Consider the following 23098-nt stretch of genomic DNA (forward strand, 5'->3'; position numbering starts at 1 on the left):
TAAGTTTCACATATATTATATGATGATGATGATGATGAAAATATAAATTATATATAGAGATATTCATTATTTGCCAACTAAAATAACCCTATTTTTTCTGTGTCACCCATACAGTTTGTGGCGGAGATAAAGGGATAGGACTCAGCCAGGGCATGCTCCCATCACCCAAGACTACACATGCAAGAGGATAAGAAGATAGGATTATTTTTTTTTTTTTTGGCTAATTAATAATAAAGTTTTTTTTTTAAATATAACTTTTTTGTTACTTTTTTGGAAGGGTTTTCTAATGTACTAATTAAATTGCAATTCTTATTTAAAACAGGGATAATGAAAGAAGAAGAGGTGTATTTCCATTGTGTATCTTCAAAATAAATGTTTTGGTTCATAAGTATTTTCCATTAATTATTTAATTTAGGGTAAAATTCTCCCGGGCTTACCTTCCACGTTAGCAAATTAGAGGGTAACCATTAAAGGGTTAACTGAAGCAGCTTTGAAACAACATGTACTACCATAAATTTCTTTTGATGCATTCAGTTCATTGCTTGGTTGCAGCTAGTTACGTGATTACAAATGGCAGAATTTTGATGTGAGTAACTTACCGAACATCTATTTCGAGTTATTATTGGGCGAGCCTTTTTTTACTGCATTCACAAAGGTACATTACACCCTTTGAAAAATATCACTTGCACACTATGTCTTTTGCTAACGCTATTATCTTTTGCTATTTGTTTTTTTTCGCTTAATATTATAGCTGCTCCACCGAAATCAGGCAAAAAGGGACCCCATTCCTTGACACCTGCTATAGTCCTCTATGGAATTTCCTGATTTTCTTTTTCCTACAAACAGCGGAGCTTGAAGTGAACGCTTTTTTGGCTGCAACAAATTTTTATCATACATGAAGATATGTGAGCAAAATTTAAATCAAACTTAAATATTAGTTCTCTCTCTCTCTCTCTCTCTCTCTCTCTCTCTCTCTCTCTCTCTCTCCATTAAGGAAAACCAATTTCAAGTCATGTAAATTCATAATTTTGGGTTATATTTTTCTCACGTTATTTAAAAATTTTTTACTAATAGTAAAGGGGTGTACTTCTTTTAGTAATTAAGTTTTTGGATGCATTTTTCTTACAGTTATAGCATTGCCAAGGTTTGCCACTATTACGCGACTGTAAAGTCCTGACGTCCTTTAATGAATTGGGTTGACCTTGAACAACTAACACAAAACTATAATAGTCATCCTCCTCACAAACCCCGCAGGGTAAAGCCGAATTAATATGCTGTTTCTAGAAATATTTTAGTTTAATATTTTCATCAACTATAAATAGATGAGTTTCTAAATTAAATTCTCCTTAGAATGAAACTCTAGGAACTCTGTAAATCCCTTTCCTCATAACGAGGAGAGTGCGTCTGCCATTGCTGCTTCACCCTTCACACACCAAGCATGCCCATCGGAGTACAGTGGCCTCAGATGTGATGGCATTTGTAGGGCTAAAACAAACGGATTGTGTGTGTTTACAGCTTCACTTATCTGCGTGATATAATCCATGAAGCATGCTTGCATGTAAATTCTGCTTGTTTCTCCTGACCGCTGTGGTATAAGAAAAAGAATGAAATTCTCTTCATAAACCACTTCACTAATGACGTGGTCAGGGGATGTGGAGAAAGATTGTTTCTATAAAATGAACCCCAGGGACCCTTATCCTTAGCTAACGTAAAAATAAGCTGCTTTCATGATCAGCCATTGCGAAAATACCATGATAACGAGGGAATTGAATGCGGGATAGGGAAAAAGCTGTTTTCCCTGTGCTGTGAACTTATGAAGGATACTTTAGGAAAAGAACTTGGATATCTTATTCCTATTCTTCTTTCAATTCAAAGGTAGGTAAAAGTCTCTTCAGTTTAAAGTAGATAGTGAATCCCTCCCTCACAGCCTAAATCGAATTCCAGAATGTTAAAATAACATGTAAAGACACACAGCCAAGCAACTATACGGACAAATATGTTGGATGTTGGAGCCACAGATTTATAAAAAAAAAACAAATTGCGTATATTACGGGGCTGTATCATTTTAATGACGTTAGGAAAAATATAGAAAAGAAAAAGGAAACAAATTCCAAAGGGAATCTTAACCATCTTATTTTGCTTCGGAAAATAGGCCTACTTTTAGCTATATTATACTAGATCCTAGAGGAGCAACAATACGATACACGCACATTCATTCTTACACTGGTATCTATTTGCAAATGAAGGTTTCAACGACTATATGAGACTAAATGAAACGACTGAAATACTGGAATCTGGAATTCTTACGTGATAAGCTTCTAATAAATTTAATACTAAGTGGCAGAGGGCATTGGCTGATATTCAGCTCTAAAATGGAGTTTGTGGAGGTTTTCTATCATTTTTCAATAGCTTCCAAGTGTAGGATTGTCTTTTATTAAGACCATTGGAACTATGAAAATCTCGGATATTAACCAGTTTAAAGATATGATAACCTTTTGCATTGGTGTCATTTTAAGAGCACTTTTATACATAAGTCATTTTAAGAGCATATATATATATTTTATATATATATATATATATATATATACACACATATATATATATATATATATATATATATATATATATATATATATATATATATATATATATATATATATATATATATATATATATATATATATATATATATATATATATATATATATATATATATATATATATATATATATATATATATATATATATATATATATATATATATATATATATATATATATATATATATATATCTTCTATATAATAAAAGTGAATGTTTATATGTTTGTCCAATAGAAATCTGAACTGCTTGCCAGACCCAGACAAAATTTTACACACAGTCCTTATGTTACCCCAGAAAGGTTATAACTCAAAATCAAACCCTTACCCCGTGACAAACATACAAACACAGACAAAATAAATTAAATTTTCGTTTTTACCGGTGCTTTTCACCTGTTCTTCAGTAACTTTATGGGAGTCATCACTAGCTTGGGCAGAAAACCACCACCTTTTCTGTTGGTGACGTCATTAAACTCATCTCAGTGCAAACCCTATAATCAGTTTAATACATCCAAAGAATTAAACAGATGTGTTTGACTGTATTAGAATTATTTTCATGCAGTCATAAGCATTGTAATTCAAAATATAACTTCTGTCACCACACCAGTCAGCCCTTACAATCCTTGCCACAGAAAAAAGTAGTAATAGTATAATTGCTTCTGTGAAAGACATAACCCCACCTTAAAAAATTGCTCAAGGCGAAATTACCACATTTTATCAGTGTTCATCTTAAGCCAAACGTATCTTAATCATACACGGCCAATAAAATACAAAAATACGAATTCTTAAGAACCCTGTGGTATTACTATCATCATATCTAAGTATTTAATCCATGAAATAAAAAACCTTGTAGTTATGGAGATCAAGAACTAATTCACTGTCGAGAGGAAGCAAATCCATCGCCATCCATGCATTCATATTAGAAGATCAATGTTTCTGTGACAGACCTACCGCCCCCTCATTAAAAAATTACTCGCAACGAAATTACCACATTCCTTTCAGTGTTCATCTTAAGCAAAGCATATCTTAATTATACCCTGCCAATGAAATAAAAATTCTTAAGTACTTTGAGGTATTACCATCCTCATATCTAAGTACTTAATCTACTAAAAAAAACTTCATAGTTATGGGCATAACTTTGGAGATAAAGAACTGCCGTTCATCTTATTTAGCCTTTAACGATAAGTCCCCTATAACATAAATTTTTCATCAGATTATAATTTATGATAATTAATATAAATATTTATTACCTCGAGAAAATCGACATTGAATTAACCTGTATTGATAATTTCTTTAGGGCGAGACGAAACAAATCCATCACCATCCGTGCATGTGTATTAGCTACTGGCTACGCTCATCGTGCATAACGTACGTTGTTTCATTTTTTATTACTCGTTCAAATGCGAATTTCCTCATGAATTCGTTAGTTCCTTATTCGTTTTTTACCTTCAGAATTTGTTATAACGGACTATACTGTGGATCATTATATTTGGAAATCTTTTCCGAAAGGCATTTGGAAAATCTACATTTATTGAAGGTAAATGTATATGATGCAAACAAGGATTAAATTAAGACACGGTTACTGCTGCACACTGAGGAACCTCAGTACGGTCTTCTGCGGTTGGAGTGGGGTAAAGAATGTTTGCCACTGCAAGTCAGTCATTCTCTCTCTCTCTCTCTCTCTCTCCATTTTAATCAGACTCTCTCTCTCTCTATCTATATCTATATAAATATATCTATATATATATATCTCCATTTTAATCATATATATATGCCTATATATATATATATATATCATGTTTATATATATATAAAATATTTCAGAGATTTAGGAAAGTTTTCCTAGTCCTTTAGGGTTTTCCCAGGCATATTTGGATGGCTAGTATATATATATATATGTTATATATATATATAAAACATATCAGAGATATATATATATTTCCTGAGTCCTATAGGGTTTTATATATATATATATATATACATTTATATATATATATATATATATATATATATATATATATATATATATATATATATATATATATATATATATATATATATATATATATATATATATATATATATATATATATATATATATATATATATATATATATATATATATATATATATATATATATATATGAAAGCATACTTCCCAGTCTTTTTCTTCCTAGCCTTAAAGGCAAGCACCTTGTATATGCGACTACATATAAGTTTTCAGAAAACCTGGTGAACAATTGCTTTCGAAAAGTGAATGGCGAAAGTTAAAAGGAATCCTTGATGGAAAGAAGTGAATTTTTTGGGTGAACTAAGATTGATCTGCTCTCTCTCTCTCTCTCTCTCTCTCTCTCTCTCTCTCTCTCTCTCTCTCTCTCTTTGTTACTACAGGACTTTATTCAAATAATTCCATTTGCAACATAGCTTAGAATCATAAATTTTTTTTTCCTACACGTTATTAGCAGACTAAAATACATTTTTTAAAAATATCTATCTTATGCATGATAGTACTCAAAGGAAAGCTTACAGATTTTTCAGAAAAAAAAAAAATTTTTAGGAATTTTTTAGATCTTTTGAATGCCGCGAAAATTAATATAGTAAAATAGGCTTTGTTTTAATGTACGTTATAGATTCACTAACGTGTAACATTTTATGGAATAACTATTTTAGATTGAGTACAATGTTTGGGACTGAAAACTCATATCGCCGGCTGTTTAGTAATTTTCCAATCAAGCAAAGCACCAAGATTTATTGTTCCTTTGCAGTGAATTTACCACTTCCTTTACGGACCATAATTATTTCTGTAGAGAGAGAGAGAGAAAGGGGGAGGGAGAGGGAGAGAGCAAACGAACAGGAATTTAGATTGCTAAAACTGATGATAAATAATTTTATTTTTTTTTCGTAAAGTATAAGTTAATTAATCTCTTTTGAATGTTTAATGTTGCAAGCTGCATTATTAAGCTAGAAAATTAAAATGTTTAAAACAGCTAAAAATTTTTACTATTATCGACCTTTTTTTATAACTCAGCTATTGCCCGCCATGATATTATAGTAATTTTACTATGTGTTAGATTTAAGATATTCCATCATGACAGCCAAACCTGAATAATACATGAAGACGATCTGTTCAGGGAAATGTAAGCACCTTAACTTCAGTCAGTATCCTATTCCGCTGTAACTGTTTTCTAGCTTACATCTGCAAGAGATTCAGTTTACTTATTTTTCCAGGGTACACCTTTGCTTTGTAAGACGTATAGCCCATCATTCATTGAACCTAAGGGCTACCCTTAACGAGTTTATATTTAACACTTTGTTGCAATAGATCATGATTTAAAGCTTTTTGTAGTGTTTGGATTGAAAGCCAATTTCTGGTGGTAAGTTGAAAAATAATCTGTTTATAACTGACTAGTTTAATTGCACTTATCCTCTACTGAATAGTGACTGATTTAGGAATGTAAAAGTTTTCTAAAATTTATACATGAAAATAAAATTCTTGTCAATAAAGCCACACAAAAATTTAAAACAACAACTATTATATCTCATCGACTTACATTTTTGTCATTATATGAGTGGAAATAAAATAAAGTATCTGTAACCTTTATCTTTCTTTATATGTAAAATGTAAATAAATTTTTGACTGCTGCTTATGTACCACTACTTTAAAAAGAGATAAATATTTGGATTTCTGCTTCCGCTTCAGACTTTTTTTTTTTTTAGATAATAAGCAATCGTTTAAAAGATCTAAACCCCAATTAAAAATTTTTTTGCTTTCTATATAGATGAAAATTCTCATTTACATATTATATTATCAAAATTTGTAATATGATTTTGTAGCTAACGTTTCCGTGTTAATATTCAGAAAAAATCCATATATAAATTATTGACTTATATCGACACCTAACTCCATCTCTGACGAAATAAAGCCCCCAAAAACTGAAAAGTGGGTTTTCCTACAGATTTTAATCGAATGAAGTATTTTGAAGATATTTACAGTTTATTTTTATTTTAAAAGATTAAAAAATCAATATCACAATCATGTTAAACACCAACTAGAGATTTTTGAGTCCCTGTATCTCTAAAATCGTATATGTACTTCATGCCAAAGTTTGAAATACTGCCTGTTCATTTTTCGATGTATTCCTCGGTGGCTTATGGAAATGTTAAAATATCATAGATGTTTTCTTGTGAAAAAGGCATAACTCTGAAATTATTTTTCAAGAGATACTAGCCAATGCCAAATGTGCATTATGTTACGGTTAAGAAAAAAATACGCTTAAAACGTATTGAGTTAAAACTTTTCGTTTGAACCGTAAATAAAAGCGAAAGAAACTAAGGCCTATTTTACAACTCGTCCCTCTTTGCATACATAACAATTTTTCTTCAGTGAGACTGGGGAGAGACGTTTTTTCTTAGTGTGACAAAGGTTGACAGCTAATTTAAATACTTGACTCTTCGCGTAGCTTTGACTCTTATTCGTTTTTTTATAAAAAAAATAAAACATTTTTACCATTCCCATTAACTTTCCACCTACGGGAGAGGAAGAAAAACAGACTGTATTGGAAACTTTCTCTGTCATAATGTATTAGACAGAATATAGGGAAACTGAAGGAAGTGTGTGTCTCTTTGCAGAGGTATGTGTAAGCATGTAAGTTGAACGTAGACAATTGCATTGTCTTCAAAAGATAAAGCATCATTTCTTTTATAAGCCGTGTTTTTTTATGCATCTGTCAGGAAGAGACTCTTAAAAAAAATAAGTTACTCAAACTTTTGCCTTACTCAAAATATCCAATAAGCAAGTTACAGAAAAAGAAAGGAGCATTTTGAAATTCTTACCTCTTGCTACAAAAGCGAATCTTCAGATGAAAAGAAAATGGATTTGCTAAAGAATCTGAATAAATCACTGTTTTTTTTTTTTTTTTAGCTGGAAGAAGTGGTTTGAAAGATTTTCTCAAATAATGCATCTTTATTAGACATAATACCTCTAGGAGGTTCCTTAGTAATTTATTGATGAAATGCATTTTTCAATGATTTACGAGTAAATTTAAACATTATTAGCTATTTTTTTTATCAAACTGGTATTCCACTCAAATGGTTTCAGTATTTATCGGCTGTAAAGTATTTGCAGAAAACAAAAACAAAAAATATGTATATAAACCAAATCTTCCACGCCACATAGTGTTCAAAGTGTAAGTATTAACCAGCAGCCGAAAAGGAGAGAAACCAAGACCCAGATTGCAATGCTTCTTTAACGATGCACATAAAAACCTTTTTCTTTTCTAGTGGCTCAAACACTGGGAAGTATTTTAAGAGTGTGACAAAGGTTGGCAACGAAATTCATGGCTAGAGACCTGGGTAACTTTAACTGTTAATTACTTTTTTTTTATACAGTTTTACCATTTTCTTTAATTTCTTAACTAGAGGAGAAAGGAAAAAAAGGAATTTCATTGGAAAACTTTCCCTATGTCAATATATTACTTGGGATGCAAAAAAACTGCAAGGTTTGTGTGTCCTAGAATGATTGTTTGTAGGCACATTGGTTAAAAGTAGATTATCAATTTCAGCAAAGTAATAACTATGACTTCTTTTTAACATAGTACAGGTCATATTTTACGTGTAACTTTTAGTAATATTTATTAACAGTAAACAATGTACCAGATAAAAAAGAAGAAAAAAGGAACTATGGAACTGACTAATCTGTACTAATCTTTCTGTGTGTTAAACATTTAACCGTTATGTGATGCACAAAGATGTGAGCAAGATTTTGTTCAGACAGTGATGATTCTTTTTAGCGCATAAAGGCAAAAGAAAGCAAATACTTTACAATTCTTCTAGTATTTTTTGTTTTACCTAAATTCGTGGATTTTTACAAATAAAAATTAGATATCGTTCACCAGTACATTCCTTCAATGAGGGATCATTCTGTTTAACATTTTCTTTTTTTCATAAAAAATTAAATTTCTTCATGAATGTCTTCATATAAGAAATATAAAATATTCATGTATTAACTACGAAAAATTCAGGAGTAAATAAAAAATAAAAATATTACTGAGATCATAAGTAAATAATAAAAAATAACACACACACACACACATATACATATATGTACACATATATATATATATATATATATATATATAAAATATATATGATATATATATATATAAATAATATATATATATATATATACACACACACATATATATATATATATATATATATATATATATATATATATATATATATATATATATATATATATGTGTGTGTGTGTGTGTGTGTGTGTGTGTGTGTGTGTGTGTATGTGTGTGTGTAGAATCTACTGGTCACTTTTACCAGACACATGTAATTCTAATAGCCACAATGTCCTCTTAATTTCTCGAATTCTTCGAGCTTTTTTGGATATGCTTGTAACTACGAAGCCGAAAGATCCAAATGGAAGAAATTGAAGAGACTGTGATGGCCGGTCGTGGGAAACGAACCCTCGTTACCGATATTACAAAGAGGTCCCACTGCCGACCTGACCACGAGAGAAGGATATATATATATATATATATATATATATATATATATATATATATATATATATATATATATATATATATATATATATATATATATATATATATATATATATATATATATATATATATATATATATATATATATATATATATATATATATATATATATATATATATGTATATATATATAATATATATATATATATATATATATATATATATATATATATATATATATATATATATATATATATATATATATATATATATATATATATATATATATATATATATATATATATATATATATATATATATATATATATATATAATAAATACATGGTACAAAAGTGATAATAATCTTATATATATATATATATATATATATATATATATATATATATATATATATATATATATATTTATTTGTCCAAATTATATAATCATCCAAATGTCTGTATATTTGTTTGTCCAAATTGAAATCATCCAAACCGCTTGACAAGCCCAGACAAAATTTTGCACATGGCCTCTATGTCATCCCAGAAAGCTTTATAACTAAAAATCAAACCCCTACCCCGTGACAGACACACACACAGACAAAACAAATGAAATTTTCGTTTTTACGTAACCTTTTCCTTTAGTGTTTTCACGATTAATTCTCATTTTTCACCTGACATTTCACCTTTCCTTCCAGGTGCTGTCTGGCATATGATTTCATTTAACTCCCCCACTGCAAACCCTATGGTCAGTTTAGTACGTCTAAAAAATTAAATAAATGTGTTTGACTGTATTAGAATGACTTTCATTCAGTCAAAAAGCAATGTAATTCAAAATATAACTTCTACCACCACACCAGTCAGCCCTTATAATTATTGCCTCCGAAAAACGTGGTAACAGATCAAATGTCTCTGTGATAGGCTTAACCCCCTCAATAAAAAACTACTCGCTAGAAATTACTAAATTTTTTTCAGTTTTCATCTTAACCCAAACGCATCCTAATCATACCCTGCCAATTAAATGCAAATTCTTAAGTCCCTTGTGGTATTACCATCACCATATCTAAGTACTTAATCCACACAAAAATTTGTAGTGACGGGCGCAACTATTTATCACCATCAGCGCATGCGTATTAGTAGACCAAATGATTCTGTGACTGAAAAATTACTCGTGGCAAAATTATCTAATTTTTTTCAGTGCTCATCTGAAACCAGACGTATCTTGATTATACACTGCCAATAAAATACAAATTCTTAAGTACCTTGAGGTATTACCATCTTCATATCTACAGTAGAACGAATCTCCTTTGGTTTGTTGTGCAGTGAATTTCATGTAGTTATTAAAACGTCCGTCTACTGTTGAAAGGAGGACAGACCTTTCCCCCGGCCACACACACAAATACACAGACAAATCGGAGCTCATATCTAGAATTACAAGATTTTTTATTTAATGTTTCTGTTCAGTGATGTCGTTTATTCTTTTCTAATAAGAGAACGCAACTTCCTCTTCTCCTTTATCTTACCCTCACTCTCCCCTCCCCCTTCTCCTTCCGGTTCCCCTCCCCTTCCTTCCTTCCTCTTCCCTACCCCTCCCCTCCCCATCTCTTCCTCCTCCCTTCTCCTCCCCTTCCCTCCCCTCTCATTCATGCTCCCATCTCCTCCCTCCCGTCCACCTTCCCTTCCGCATCCCCTACCTTTCCCCTCCATTCTTTCTCCCTTCCTCAGTCCCCCTCCTCCTCTATCTTCTCACTTCTTTCCCTTTCCCCATCCTTCCTCTCTCTTTCCTCACCTCCCCTGCCCCTTTCCTCTCTCCCCTCCCACTACCCATAGACTGTTATTCAGAGTTTTTCCAGGCAGCGGTGGATTGGTCAAGTAATATATATATATATATATATATATATATATATATATATATATATATATATATATATATATATATATATATATATATATATATATATATATATATATATATATATATATATATATAATTTCTGACTCATCAGAAATCGAACCCAAGTCTTTCAATTGAAAAGCAATGCTGCTCACTAGTCCATACAAGTCAACAAAGAAGTTGGAACCTGAGGCAACTGTGCAAGCTAACTGATTGCATACCAGCGGGTTTTCCTCAACTTTCAACTGACCTGATGTGAGTCAGAAATTTATTTCTGTTCCACATGTTATTGTGTGTTGATTATTTCTATCATATTGCAGAAGAGATAGCGAATGAAATGTCAACTGGGTGATTGCTGAGTGTTACGCTGGTATGTAAACAATTAGCTTGACCAGGTAATTCCTGGGTGCATCAGGTTCCAGCTTCTTTTTTTAGTGGGCAGCCCCCAGCCTTTCAATTGAAAGACTTGGGTTCAATCTGATGTGAGTCAGAAATTTGCCACAATTGTGTGTTGATTATTTCATCTGTTTCACTCAGAAGGGATAATTGAGTGAAATACTGTTAATTGGGTCTGTTAAGCAAGTAGGGGAGACCTATTTTACAAGGGTAATATTGGCACACTCTAAATAACTTTCATGTTTACCAATAGATGACTCGAATACATTACTGTGTAATTGCCCAGAATGGTTCTTCAGTTACCAACAAAATTTATAGAGATTAGACATAAGAGCTCGAATTTATGAGACAGTCTGATTTTTTAAATTTTATCTTCGTGTTTTTTGCTATAACATCTATACTTTCATGAAAGAATATTTTTTTCAGTTCTTGCTTAGTTTTTTGATTCTATACAATTAAAATTAATAACTCAAGGTTTCTTGGTGTGGACTGTAAGTGTTTTTTGTACCAAATGGTAGGGATGTCGGCTAAAAAAAAACAAAAAAAAAAAAAAAAAAAATGGGTCAAGTTGGCACACATGCCAACTTGCTCCACGTTATTTGATAAAAATAAGTCTATTTATTTATATAATTTACGTTTTGTTCCTAAGGATAATGATATTAGTGTCATATCATTTCCTCCACACTGCTGTTGCAGCCCCAGGATGTAAGTGTTTATAGACCTCTGAAGAAATGTGTTAACAGAGCATGTGATTCGTGATTGACTAGTAATCCAGGATCAACTATGACTATCTATGACATTCCTGGTATAGTTTCCAAAGCTTTACCTCTTGCTGTTATTCATTCTAATGTTTTCAATGGGTTTAGGACTGCTGGAATTTCATCTTTGAATACAGACTATTTCAGATTGAGCATAGGGAGATGTCCGAAAAGAGACACAAGGGCTTCAGACCAGTCATCAGCGTGACACAGTCTTGTAATATGACAGACAACAATGGAATTATAAAAGTTCTTGATGGAGATAAAGAGCAGAATGAACCCACAACTCACACCATCCTCTGGAGTAATGAGTGACTTCATGCAGAAAGGCCATTTGCCTAAGGCAGGTGCCAGAAAGGAAAATTCACTGAATAGGAGAAATCTCGTTCTGCTATTCTAAACACACAGTAAAAAAAAAAAAAAACGCTTGAAAAGAAATTGAATAAGAAAAACACCAAAGATGAAAAGAAACCTCTTTTCACAAGCAAAACAGAGACACCAATCCCATAGTTAAAGAACTGCTCATGTTGATTCAGAAGAAAGCTCAGTTGAAGACAGCCTGTGTTTGGTGTGCATAGAACTGTTTTCTAAAAGTAAGACAGGAGAAGTGTGGAATCAGTGCAGGCTATGTGACATGCAGGAGTAATGACTGACGAAGATTTATTTTCAATTGCAACTCAGATGATGATCTGAAGTGATACTAATGCCTTATATTTTGTATTTTAGAGATTGAATATATTTTTGTTATTTGATTTTGCAATGTAGTAATTTTCTTTTAATTATCAATTTGTCAACTTACCCCATAATGTGTGCCAACTTACCCCGTATATGGGAAAAGCTGGCACAAAAAGTTATTTTTTTTCTAAAGCTTACTGTTGTCTTATGCTGAGAGCAAACCACAATTTTTTTGCTCTATGATAAAGAGGAATGTTCATTTTTTTCAATGATGATAAAAATTTTGTAAATATGTTTATTTTCTATTCCTAATAACTATAATTGTAAAAAGTGCGCCAACTAGCCCCGGTCTCCCCTACTGTAATGAGTCGGGAAGAGAATGGGATGTTGGTTTACCTTTAATGTTATTTGAAGTTAGGAATGCTTATCAAGAAAGTATGGGATGTTCACCAAACGAAAAGATTTTTGGTCGAGACATGAGAGGTCCGTTGAAAATTCTTGCAGAGAACTGGGAAGAAAATCAAGAGGAAGTCCAAGAATATGTGAAGAACTTGAGGAAAAGGTTAAGAGAAATTAGAAAATTCTCTTTAGAAAATTTGAAGATAAGCTAAAAGAAAATGAAAAGGAAGTATGATGCTAAGACTAAGCTAAGAAATTTTAGTGTTGGACAGCAAGTTCTAGTGTTCTTAGCAGTGAAAAGATTTCCCCTTACAAATAAATTTCAAGGTCCTCATAGGATAACAGAAAAGCTAAGTGAATGAACTTATGTGACTGAAATACCAGGGAGAAGTAAACAACAGAGGAAGATTCATGTAAATCTTTTGAAACCCTACTTCCCAGAGACTAGAACTGAGATAGTGTCTATAACCCAAACAACTTCATCTACAGAGGACAGTGATGGCTACAAATTGGCAGCTGAAAACAAGATGAACAATTCTTCAGTATTAGAAAATTTGGAAAACAAACTAAAACATCTGAGTGTTGAACAAAGCCAAGAATTAAGTGAGATGATTCAAAATTTCCATGAGATTTTTACAGACATACTTAAGTGTACAGACTTGACAAAGCATGCAATAAAGATCAGAGAAGATGCCAAGCCATTCAAGGAAAGAGCTTACTGTGTGTCACCTTTTCATCAAGATGTCTTGAAAAGGATGTTGAATATTTATTGCAGCACGGATTGGCAGAACCCAGTTCAAGTCATTACAGTTCTCCTTGTGTGTCAGTGAAGAAATCAGATGGCTCGTTTGGGATGTGTACTGATTATAGGAAACTGAATTCCATCAGTGTAATTGATAATTATCCCTTACCTCTTATTGATCAATTACTTAATAATATTGGGCAAGCCAAGGTTGTTTCTAAAGTGGTGAAAGAGTTACAAAGATTTGTTGTGGATAGTTTTTGCCATAGTAGTTTTGTTTAATTGTATAATCTTATTCTGTTCAAACATTTTTCAGCCAGTTCAGTAGATTCCCTGTTTAATTGTAATAATCTTATTGTGTAAAAGTAATATTTGTTCTGTGTTTTGAAAATTTTGGAAGGAGAAATGTAATATGTAGATTATTTATCCAGTTCAGAATCATTATATATATATATTCAAACCTGGGATAATTAATCTTCTAGGGGAGGAATATTATAATATGATATTATATATATATATCCATTATATAAAAAGTAATATTTGTTCTGTGTTTTGATGTATTGTATATATATATTTTGATATACAGTATATATATATTTTTTTTTGTTTTTACAGGTATTTCATATGTTGTGAGGTGTAATGAGGTGAATTTATAATATTTATTATAAATGTTACATATTCTTTTATGTTCATAACTTTCCATGTTCTGTGGGAGTTAAAGTTTCAGAGATATCTTGGTAACCAGTACATCCAGTTTGCTATTTGCTCTGCTGAGCACTTATCCGTCCAGGGAAAGTGAGGAGAGAGCACTTAGGATCTGTGACGAGGGTTGACAGCTTTTAACCATGACTAGTTCCAAAGGGCTATGTGTCTGTTTACACAAGTGTACAGCCAGGAAGTGATCTGTCAATCATTTAGATAAAAGAGTAAAACATCTTCCCTTTCCAAGCCAAACAATACTATGCTTATTCTGTATTCCATGTATTCTGTTTGTAGAATAAGGATTTCTGTATTCTGGGTATTCTAGAATATAGGAGAAGGGACAAGGTTATTCTAATATTTGAAATAACTAACTGGCAACCCAAGTTTGAGGATAAAAGCAGAGATGGTGAACAAAAACAGTTAGTCTGATAAGGGGCCTGGTATTAGTACGATCTCCCTTTCTCTCTCATTTGTTATTCATGTAGAAGGGTGCAAAACTGTGGTTACTCTCCTAGATATATAAGTTTTGTAAAACTCTCCCACAAGATATAATATTTTTTGAGAATGGTTTAAAATATTTGTGTTCTACAGCCATTGTGAAAAAGTGTGTTTTATAGATTAGAAATTTGAGTAATGTAATATGCTTATTTACTTGTATTATATCATGTTTAAAACTGAAGTGTTGTCTTGGTGAAAGATAGTTGTGATTTTAGTAAGAGGCGAGTTTAGTCTTTTTGAAAGTGAAGGTAATATTTGGAAAGATTGATACAATCTTTAAAGGATCGGCCGCCTAAAAAAAACCCAATAATCTTTAAAAATTCGATTTGCTGAAAAAAATTCTATGGCTTTTAGGGTTCAGAATGTGTCCACGAAAAATTATGCTAAAATTTGCCATATTTCTCTAGTTATGGCCTAAAATGTAACAATAACTATATACCCATAAAACACCAGTAGTGCAAATGATTTAGTCTGGTATAGTTTTTTGCGATATATATTCTGAAAACTTCCTTTGAAATGAAATGTATTTCAATAATATCCTATTACCTTTTTAGTTATTCTAGCCATGACTTATGTTGCCTATTCCAAGCTAACGTTTTTTTGCTCGCTATCCTTGACTGAACTCTGTATTTTCTGCGGTGTTTTGTTTTTTGCCTAAAAGGTCCAAAGTTCACTTCATGCTTCTTGAAAAGTGGAAAAGTTAATTAGTTCAAGTTTTGTTGGCCCATCAAACGGCGCAGTTGCGATCTCTTGACCAAAGACCAACCACATCCACCCCTAAACGCCTTTTTATTTGTTCGTCACTACCAAAGGGCAAAGATATTTTAGAAAAAAAGAAAGCAGTTCGGAGGCTGATATTATAGACGATCCTGAAAATAAAATGATCATAATAAGTGAAGCAAGACTTGATGAATTTCACGAATCCCTAATTGTGAATGTAAAGTAATTCCCAGGATCCATTTGGCAAGGGATGGATTCGAGACACTAATAAAAAAGTGTAGGCAACTATGATACCGTAGAGTATAAGAATGTGTCTTAGGCACATAAATAATCAATTAATATTCTTATTTATAATCATTTTGCATTAATTAATACCCAAAAATAAAAATTAAAACCATAGAATTATAACACAGTCTTTGAAGTCCTTTTTTTTTTTTATGTAACTAAAACTTTGAAGGCCCGTTTCTCAAACGTAAGTTTTTTCGCCTTTAAAATACATCTCCTCATTTAGTATTGGACCAATCTAAATGAAATTTTAAATATAATATGGGGAAACATGGTAGATTAAAACAAGTGAATGGATTTTTAATATTTTAAGTTTCTGATTTTTAATTTTTTTTTCTGTAATTTTTTCCGGAAAATTTATAAAAAAAAAAATTCATATCTCGAACAATAATTGAAAAATCAAAAATCCCGGCTTTGTATCGAAGGTCCATATGTGTTTTATACGTGGTTCAAATCTCATCCCTTAAAACCAAAAAGCAAAGGAGGAGATGCATTTTGAAAATCATTTTGGCCGAAATTAAAAAATGCTCTGGCGTCACAAAACCTAAGGTCACTGAACAAAAATTTTTTCCCCAGAGTTCCACACAATATCCTTTAACAAACCCCTATATATTGTCGTTAAAAAAGAAACCGCCGATCCCCTTAAACATATTTTGTAAGTGAAATTGCTGTTGGTATACTTATTTCTGCATATTACTTTCTTATATGCCCGTGTTTTCATATTAATATCATATGCTTATGTGTTTATAATTTCACAGTGTTTCCTAAAGTTTATGTTGGTGATTAATTAGTATTTTGTTGGTGTTGGTTTCATTGAGATTTCAATGAATACTTATGTTGATTTCAATTGTTAAGATTTATGTGAACATTTGTGTTGATTTCAATTATTAAGATTTACATTATAATCTAGAGTGAGTGGTAATCATTTGAATTTTGCTTAATTAAATTAATTTCTTGATAAATTAAAGCTTTGTGAGTTAATCTTGGTTAAGAAATACTTAAATCTTACACTGTTGTCAAGTAATAGTAAATATTCTTGAGATTGTGAACTCTACTTATAACTTTTGAACTTAGAAATAAATTTGTCTGTTTAAAGTTTTAAAAGCACAGTGTTTCATTTTGACCACCAGTGATTAGATATAATTGTGTGTGTATTCAATGTAAGTGATAGATCTGTCTAGTTCTTTATCAAAGTGAAGTAGAACCAGGGAAACAATTATAGCATTTGATGGGGTGATGCCCCTTTTCCCCTAGTCTGTTTATAGGTTATCAGTTGTTACCTCACCCATAGCTTGATAAACCTAGATTGATTTTTTAAGTGTTAAGCAAGTTTTAAGCGATCACTGTACCCTTAGAGTATTCAGTCTTAATATTTTTGTTATGAGGTTTCAAGTATCTGGCTGAAGTGAGGTAAATTTATTGGTCTTATTATTTGTGTATTAACCAGGTACTTGATCACTTCATGACAATATATATATATATACAATATATATATATATATATATATATATATATATATATATATATATATATATATATATATATATATATATATATATATATATATATATATATATATATATATATATATATATATATATATATATATATATATATATATATATATATATATATATATATATATATATATATATATATATATATATATATATATATATATATATATATATATATATATATATATATATATATATATATATATATATATATATATATATATATATATATATATATATATGTATGTATGTATGTATATTCAGTCATGGAAGGTTAAATGTATTATTATAGAGTTTACATTTGCCCTTACTTTGAGGCATTCTCGATCGATTTGCATAACACAAGAAGAAAAAATATACACAGATAACTCGGTTTGCAAACAACCAAACAACATCAAATAATTGTCTTGATATACCACTCGCTATCAAATGCACAAATAAAATGTTAATTCATGCTGAATATCTGTAAATGAATACAAACATTACAGAGACTATATCAAGTTTTGTGTTTCCAGTTTGTTTTAAATATAAGTTGCATGTAAGATGGGAAATATGGGATGTAAAACAATGTCATCTTTGGTTAGTATTTCTCATTTTGGTAACAATCACTATGTTCATATAAACTAAGAGAAAGTGCTGCGACGAGAAAAACATAATGAGCATAATCTATATAAATATAAAAATGGATGGAAGTATGTATGTATGTGTGCGTATTTTACAGCATAACTCTGAAACGCATTGAGCAATTTCAACAAAACTTGGTACACATACGACTTACTATCTGGAAAAGAATACTATAGGGGTAAGACATCACTGGCATGAAAGGAGGAGGGGGAAGTAGTGCAGCAGATTGCTGTAAAAATCGTTCAGATAGTGAAACAAGCATGAAATTTGGCACAAACATTCCTAAGACTACGCTCTCTTAGAAAAGGGCGCTGGCCACCTGAAAATCCAAGATGGCGGCTATTTTTCAAAATGGCCGCCATCTATGTTGAGATTCACTGGTTTGGGAGCATCTATTGGATGGAATATGCCAGTTTTTTTTTAAACCTCGACTTTTAGGTTATAAAATGTTCCATACCACACATTTTATTGAAAACCCTTACTAAATGAATTGTAACCAAGATGGCGTACAAAATGGTTGCCATAAAAGTTTTTTTCTATCCACAGCGCTAGCAACATAGAGAGACCAACTGTTTTTATTTAATGGTATATTCATGTGATCAGACAGTTTAACTAATATGCTATTTTCAACTGAAATAGTAATGGTATGGTCACATACAACATTGTGTCTAAGACTGTAACCATAAAAAGAAAAGAAGAGAAATACGGACTAAACGCAGCCAATCTATGTATAGGTCTCTCAACCTACACCTTTGAAAACTTCGAGGATAAGAAGGTAGGCATAGCATGACACGTTGGATGCTCAAGCCAGATTATCTACTGAAGAAGAGGGCAATATTTATCTAGACTTCACATTTGCAAGTGCACAGAGCTGTGCAGGAAGACCCAGCTTGTAGCACTTGCACCTTTCCTGACAGCCTGCTTTGCATCCACATTTGGTAAGCTGTTGGCAACTCTTGGCTAAGGGCGAGTTGGTTGTCCAGAGGACTTGCCATGCTTCACCAGACTTTTGCCATCCCCACTCAGCAGGGTTCTCTGGCTGTGGCTGACACTGGGTGGCCTGCCCCACACACAACCAGCCTGGTACGCAGCACGCTTGGTGTGTTGGAGGAGAGCTCCCCTGGTTGGTGGAATGGCCTCATATGCCCTTTGTTTTCTGGCAAACATATCAAGTCTAGCCTCATCCACAGTGCCAGCAGTGCTGGATCTTTCATACATAAGTATGACAAACCTCTCCAGGACCTTCAGGTCACTCTCTTCCACTCTGAGAGGGTAGTGACTCAGTTTGGAGAACACAGTGGAGGCCTCTGGAAAGATGTTCCATGTCTGCCAGGCGGTCTTCTTGCCCTTGCTCCGGAAGGCTGACACTGTATCACAGCCTGTGAATGCATGGAAGAAGAGCATGCCATTCACCTTCTCCTGGCCCAGAGAGTTGCACAGGTCATGCACAGCAATCCAGCGCAGGCTCTGGCCTTGGCCAAATGCCACCCATAGCTTCTCTAGCCCTAGATGTGGAGAGTGGAGAAAGCACTGACTGCAACGACAAGAACATCTGTGTCATTTGCTTTAACCGTGATGGTCTTGGCTCCATGTTCTGTGGCATATTTGGCATGGAGAAAGATGTGGGTGTCAGCTTCCTCATGAGAGCACTTTTCCAGTCCCTGAAGACTAGCCTCATGAGTGCTGAGGACAGCAGACCCTTTCGTTGCAATGACAACATTTGTTGCAGACATCTGGGCAACTTTGTCTGCCAGGAACTGGAACAACTCTGTCTTGTTGGCATCGTGTCTTAGGAAATTGCGCCAGTTGGATGGAATTGTGTTCTTGTCTGTCACCTTGCGCCTTCCTCCTTGACCACGTTGGAGCCTGGTCTCAGCTTTGAGGCTGGATGTATTGTATACATCAAATACAAGATGTGATGATGTGTACTTGCTGCTATAGGATTGTATCACAGGCAGAAGTCGCAAAGTGCATAGCCCTCAAAGGTCTTTCCTCTCTTTGGTGGCAAGGCATGGACCAAAGCTGATCCATCTACAATGAGGACATCAGTCTTTGGTTCTTTGTCTTCTAGTGTAACATGACTCTCCAGGACCGAGGTCAGCTGAGACTTCTGACATGTGTACAGCCTACCACCCTCACTAAGGGAAGCTGGGAATGTTTGATTCTCGTGCTGGAAGAATTCCTGCAGATCACATTCACGGCTCTGACAGGATATAAATAGCTTTGAGAAAAGCTGGCAATCCTCCTTCAGAAGTTTCTGCTTTGACTGTTCTACAGGAGCAGCTTCTTGCCTGAAGAAGTCAGTTCTGTTCTTCTTTATCGGCTCATAGAAGGAGACTGCATTGTTTGCCAAAGAGTCTGAAAACTTCTGAAATTTAGTGCGGCCTCTGCTATAGGATTGTATCACAGGCAAGAAGTCGCAAAGTGCATAGCCCCTCAAAGGTCTTTCCTCTCTTTGGTGGCAAGGCATGGACCAAAGCTGATCCATCTACAATGAGGACATCAGTCTTTGGTTCTTTGTCTTCTAGTGTAACATGACTCTCAGGACCGAGGTCAGCTGAGACTTCTGACATGTGTACAGCCTACCACCCTCACTAAGGGAAGCTGGGAATGTTTGATTCTCGTGCTGGAAGAATTCCTGCAGATCACATTCACGGCTCTGACAGGATATAAATAGCTTTGAGAAAAGCTGGCAATCCTCCTTCAGAAGTTTCTGCTTTGACTGTTCTACAGGAGCAGCTTCTTGCCTGAAGAAGTCAGTTCTGTTCTTCTTTATCGGCTCATAGAAGGAGACTGCATTGTTTGCCAAAGAGTCTGAAAACTTCTGAAATTTAGTGCGGCCTCTGCTATAGGATTGTATCACAGGCAAGAAGTCGCAAAGTGCATAGCCCTCAAAGGTCTTTCCTCTCTTTGGTGGCAAGGCATGGACCAAAGCTGATCCATCTACAATGAGGACATCAGTCTTTGGTTCTTTGTCTTCTAGTGTAACATGACTCTCCAGGACCGAGGTCAGCTGAGACTTCTGACATGTGTACAGCCTACCACCCTCACTAAGGGAAGCTGGGAATGTTTGATTTTCGTGCTGGAAGAATTCCTGCAGATCACATTCACGGCTCTGACAGGATATAAATAGCTTTGAGAAAAGCTGGCAATCCTCCTTCAGAAGTTTCTGCTTTGACTGTTCTACAGGAGCAGCTTCTTGCCTGAAGAAGTCAGTTCTGTTCTTCTTTATTGGCTCATAGAAGGAGACTGCATTGTTTGCCAAAGAGTCTGAAAACTTCTGAAATTTAGTGCGGCCTCTGTCAAAGGTGTGTCTGTAGAAGTTCTGCTGAGCTGGGGTGGGCAATGTCTTTGTTGTCAATGGAATACAGATCCTGGCTCTCTTCCTGAAAAGGACTTCCCAAGTGTTGCAAAGCCAATGACAGCTTGCTGACTCTCTCCAAGAATGTCTTCTGCGCATGAGGTGTTTGTTCATGGTGTGTTGTCTGCTCATTAGACTCCTTACTTTGAACCTCTGTTTCGTATGCAGACACCAAGCGGATGATCTCTGGGCCAGCCACCATCCATCTTCTGAGTGCTGACGGATCTTCAGTCAGCCAAATGGCTCCGCCATCAGCCTTTATAAAGGCATTGGTCTGCTCATGAGCTTGGTCAAGAGCCATTGCTGAGAACGAGCGACTGGTCTTGTGCACAACAAAGTTGCCAGCCTTGAACTCCTTGTGCAACTCTGGGTGTGAACTCTCTAGGTAAGCATGTCCCTGAGGTGAATAGGCAGCCAACGAGCATAGTTTGTATTATTGTTGGAAAAGAAGTAGGGTATCAGCTCATGCAATGCCTGGCAGTAGAGGACAAAATTGGCCTCACGGAAGGACCTGATCAGTAGGAATATCACAAGTTCCATAGACAACACCATGTGCCAGAAGTGGAACTGTGGACTCTGCTGTCTTCGAAGGTCACACCACTCCTCAAACTCTAATGCCTGCTCATTGTTGTTTGCTTTCTCAGCACAGTAGTCAGTGTATGCTGTCCTCAGGAGTTTGTACAAACTAGAGGCTGTAACCTGGTGCATCTGCCGTGTCCTGGTTACACTTGCAGCTGACAGGAAGGATTCTGCAGTTCCAGATGAAGCAACTCCTGCCTCCACCAGAGCTCCTGTCCAACCACTGCCATGAAGAAGAGTACCAAGAGATGTCATTGCTGCCATCTCAATGTGCAGACCACCAAACATTACCAGATACTTGTCTTCGCCATACTGATCAGGCCACTGCCACTGCACCTGCTTTGCTACGGCATAGATTGGCTGATCAGCTGTGATTATGGGTATCTGGCCAGGGTTCAGAAAATCAGTGACATCCTGCACTTTCTGCATCACGTGTTTGATCGTAGCAACAGAATGAGCCTGATCACGCAGGAGAGGAAGCAATGAAGTTATGGTTACTTCAAATTCTGGGCTTCTCTTCATTGAAGCGTGATGAGCTGACCACGTCAGATTCACTGCATCATCTATTTCCTGGGTGACTATGACCTTGTCTAGCCACTGATACTCCAGTGCAAGCTGTGGCCCCAAGATATCTGTGGGTGGCTTTGGTATTGCAGTGTTTGGTGGCACAGGGTTCTTTGTTTGAAAGGAAGCTGGTGAGATGTTTGTGAATGTGTCCGGCAATTCAGGCACCGACCTCACTTTCTCAGGTGCAAACTTTAGTTGCTGTCTTTCCTGTCCAGTGTTCTCCTTGGTGGGGTGCTGAAATATGGAGATGCTAGTTCCATGGAAGG

This window comes from Macrobrachium rosenbergii, chromosome 2 (assembly GCF_040412425.1).
Source record: "Macrobrachium rosenbergii isolate ZJJX-2024 chromosome 2, ASM4041242v1, whole genome shotgun sequence".
Classification (NCBI taxonomy): Eukaryota; Metazoa; Arthropoda; class Malacostraca; order Decapoda; family Palaemonidae; genus Macrobrachium; species Macrobrachium rosenbergii.